This window comes from Lipotes vexillifer, unplaced genomic scaffold, assembly GCF_000442215.2.
Source record: "Lipotes vexillifer unplaced genomic scaffold, Lipotes_vexillifer_v1.1 scaffold216, whole genome shotgun sequence".
Taxonomy (NCBI): Eukaryota; Metazoa; Chordata; class Mammalia; order Artiodactyla; family Lipotidae; genus Lipotes; species Lipotes vexillifer.
In genome coordinates, this window is record NW_006779100.1 from 3,967,243 (window position 1) to 3,971,738 (window position 4,496).

Sequence of the window (4,496 nt, forward strand, 5' to 3'; positions counted from 1 at the left end):
CGCACACTACGTTCTTTGCTTTGGCCATCCTCTATTTTTTTTTATTTTTATTTTTTTGGGCCTCTCACTGCTGTGGCCTCCCCCGCTGTGGAGCACAGGGTCCGGATGCGCAGGCTCAGTGGCCATGGCTCACGGGCCCAGCCGCTCCGCGGCACGTGGGATCCTCCCAGACTGGGGCACGAACCTGTGTCCCCTGAATCGGCAGGCGGACTCTCAACCACTGCGCCACCAGGGAAGACCCTCAGCCTTTTTTTTTCTTCTCTTAGCTATTATTGGGTGAGCCCCACTAGCATCCTCCTACAAATGTATCTTTCTATCAATACCCAGGGGTTCAAGACTCACAAGAAATCCAGGTAAATGACATTTCTTATCCTCTATGAGTCTGAGAAATCAGAATGATGTATGATTTCTCTCATACTGGGAAACTCCTTCCTCAAGGATAATTTCTCTTTTTAGTTGAATTTTTCTGCATCAAGTTTTAACAAAAATGGGGTCAACTAATAGTTGAGTCACAGTGGCCTGCTTCCAGTTGCTTTGTATTCTTTATACCTAACAAGTCTGATACTGTTTGAGTTTGCTAATACAACTACTTTATGTGATTTTATTTGGTATGGTGTTTACTCATTATGTGAATTTTTTTACATAAAAAGCTTGCTACACTAGAGTATAAAATGTTAGTTTTATTTCCGGCTCCTGTTGGATACCATTTACTAACACTATTTCCACTTCAGAAAAATGGAAAAGAAGACAAAGAAAGGAACCAGGAAGCAACCAAAGTAAAAGAGCCTATGAAGGTAGAGTTTTCATGAGTAATCAGATGTTAATGCTTGAGAGTAAACTGGAGAAATTAATTTTCTTACAAAGAAAAAAAAGGAAAAGATGTGGGTATTCAAAAAGATAAAATGGCAAATGGGAAAAAGCAAACCCATGTTGATCATTAAGCTGACTCATTTAAGTCAGTTGCAGAAAACTTCCATTGACAGGTAAATTATTTGTGAAGAGCTATTATGAATTATAAGTAAAAGTTTACTTTCTAAAATCAGAACTGTTACCCTGAGTACAATAACCACCAGTTTTTAGGGGAACTTCGCTATCATTCTGAAAATGTAATCTCCATGTTAATCATTTAAGTAACTTTGTGTTTAAATAAATAGAAGACTTCAATGAGGAAAAATATTTTATAGAAAAGGGGAGGCAAGTGAAAATAGTTATATGATTCACCATTAAGTTGACTAATGTGAGTCTTAAAGTATTCTATTATCATCCTTTTAAAAGTACATCAGCATGAGTACAAAAAGCTATCTTGTCACCATTTATTCATAAAACTAACCTTTACTTTCTTTAATTAAGGTGAAAACGTTTTTCTTTCCACCACAAATGTGGAAGGTGATTCTAATAGTAAAAGAAACCAGCAGCAATTTCAAATGTCCTATTTCACTGTGTTGTGGTCTCAAATTATGTTTCTAGAAAGTATTATATAATTCAAGGATTAGTGTACATCTGGAATAATATTCTTAGCATATTACTATGTTAGCAATAGGAAGATGTGATGACATTCTGAGCCAATGAACTTTATCTTGTAAATGCAGTAAATAGACCGTGATTACTGCTTTGCTTCTAATATATAGCATTAAATCCTAGCAAAATTAGGGAGGAATGTTTGGTGATTTTTACAAGGGATTTGTGTGCATTCTTTAATTGGGAGAGCTGATGCAACTTTGATGAAAAGCATTTCACTTTTTAATTGGTGTTTCTCTTCTCCTTTCAGAGTTCACGGAGTATACCAGACAGTTTGGCATTAGGCACCTGCAGCAATGTGGCAGGAACAGCAGCAAATAAAGTCAAATCCCAAGGTAGAGAACTAGGCTTTCTCCTACACAATAGAATGTAAAACTATTACTAAATTTTAGTTGGGGATGGGTTCCTCAAGATTTTGCCTTTTAAAGATATAATCCCAGGGATATTTTAAATGCAGTTTGGGAAATAGTTTAAAATATATTCCCGTCATCTTCTATTGGTACTTTGAGGCAAGTTTATAACCATTCATCTTGTGCTTAAAGAGAAAATTTAGCTAAGAGAGCTGACTGACACATAGCAGACAACCCATTAATACAAAAATAAAATGAAGAACCGTAGTGATTCAACCTGCCTGCTGTTTTTCTATTTCTTCTTTTTACCTCTGTACTTGACAACACATTTATTCTATTTGACTTCCAGCCCAATCCTTAACCCAAATCCCACATAATTATGCAGGTTGAAAATTTATATGATCAAAAGGCAACAAATAACTGGGCAAGACATTTATCCCTTTCACTACATTTCTTCTAATTTTAGATACTTAGTGAAATCCTGTATGAAAGAAAATTTTCACAATATTTAAATTTTAACAATTTCAACTTATATTTTAGTTAACTGAAATTCTTTTCAATTTGGTTTACAACTATTGAGTGTTTAGTATGTGCTAGGCTGAACTATAATAATAATTTTTTAAATAAATTTATTTATTTTATTTATTTATTTTTGGCTGCATTGGGTCTTCATCGCTACATGCGGGCTTTCTCTAGCTGCGGTGAGCGGGGGTTACTCTTCGTTGCAGCAGGCAGGCTTTTCATTGCGGTGGCTTCTCCTGTTGCTGAGCACGGGCTCTAGGCGCGCGGGCTTCAGTAGTTGTGGCACGTGGGCTTAGTAGTTGTGGCTCGCAGGCTCTAGAGCGTAGGCTCAGTAGTTGTGGCGCACGGGCTTAGTTGCTCCGCTGCATGTGGGATCTTCCTGGACCAGGGCTCGAATCCACGTCCCCTGCATTGGCAGGCGGATTCTTAGCCACTGCGTCACCAGGGAAGTCCCAATAATAATTTTTAAAGCATTTTCTAAACTATAAATTGCTATATAGATGGTAGTTATAACTTGTAGTTGCTTACTCTTCTCCAAAGTGTTTTTCTGTCTTTTAAACCAATTATAAGTATTATTTACTATTCCTTCTTATTAGTAAATATATAATACATACACATTAAGAACCAAACTGTTCAGCATTTATTTTGCCTTTATTATAAACTTAGTACTGTTTTCACAGCTTCACTAACTCTTAAGAAGTTTCTTGGCAAGTCCCTCCCTACCTGCCCCCTACTACCAGTTTCTTTCTTTCTTTTTTTTTTTTTGCATTTGTCAACATTTTTTTTTACATCTTTCTTGGAGTATAATTGCTTTACAATGTTGTAAAGCAACAGTAAAGTAACAGTTTCTACTGTATAACAAAGTGAATCAGCTATACATATGCATATATCCCCATATCTCCTCCCTCTTGAGCCTCCCTCCCACCCTCCCTGTCCCACTCCTCTAGGTGGTCACAAAACACAGAGCTGATCTCCCTGTCCTATGCAGCTGCTTCCCACTAGCTATCTGTTTTACATTTGGTAGTGTATATATGTCAATGCTACTCTCTCACTTCGTCCCAGCTTCCCCTCCCCGCCCCGTGTCCTCAAGTCCATTCTCTACGTCTGCGTCTTTATTCCTGTCCTGCCCCTAGGTTCTTCAGAACCATTTTTTTTAGAGTCTATATATATGTGTTAGCATATGGTATTTGTTTTTCTCTTTCTGACTTACTTCACTCTGTATGACAGACTCTAGGTCCATCCACCTCACTACAAATAACTCAATTTCGTTTCTTTTTATGGCTGAGTATTCCACTGTATGTACCACCAGTTTCTTGATTTTACTTCTTCCTCACTCCCACCCTTCACCATCACCCCATAAATACACTTTGCCTTTACCATACTCACTTGGGCCAGGTTTATAAATGAACTCTTGCGTTTTAAACATGCCAAACAGAATCACGATCTAGGTAATTTGATATAAATTTAATTAGGTGTTCACTTTAATCAGTTTATGGCCAAATTTGCACCTACAAATCTTCACACATATATTCCAACATGTAATTTATTGCCTCTCTAGAAAACATATCAGTCAAGAGTTTATGGTCTTTTCTGTTCTTATACTTTCAATTTGTTATCACTTTTCAATGTATGGTAGAGGGAAATGTGTTTTGTTTGTTTAAGTCTGTTCATCCCAGTTTATGATATATACTGAAAACATTGCAGTTGCTTGTTGTGATATCAAATGCAATGCAATGTACTTATTTATTCAGCGATCAGTCACTATTAATCCTAACATTTCTAAATCTCCCTTTGTAAATACGTGTGTGTGTGTGTGTGTGTGTGTGTGTGTGTGTAAGAAGTGGGAAGAGGAACAGTTATTTTAGTCTCAACATGTCAAAGGATGTGTCTTTATCCTTGTTATATACTTGTCAAAATTAAAAGGATGTGGGCTTCCCTGGTGGCGCAGTGGTTGAGAGTCCGCCTGCCGATGCAGGGGACACGGGTTCGTGCCCCGGTCTGGGAAGATCCCACATGCCGTGGAGCGGCTGGGCCCGTGGGCCATGGCCGCTGAGCCTGTGCGTCCGGAGCCTGTGCTCCGCAATGGGAGAGGCCACAACAGTGAGA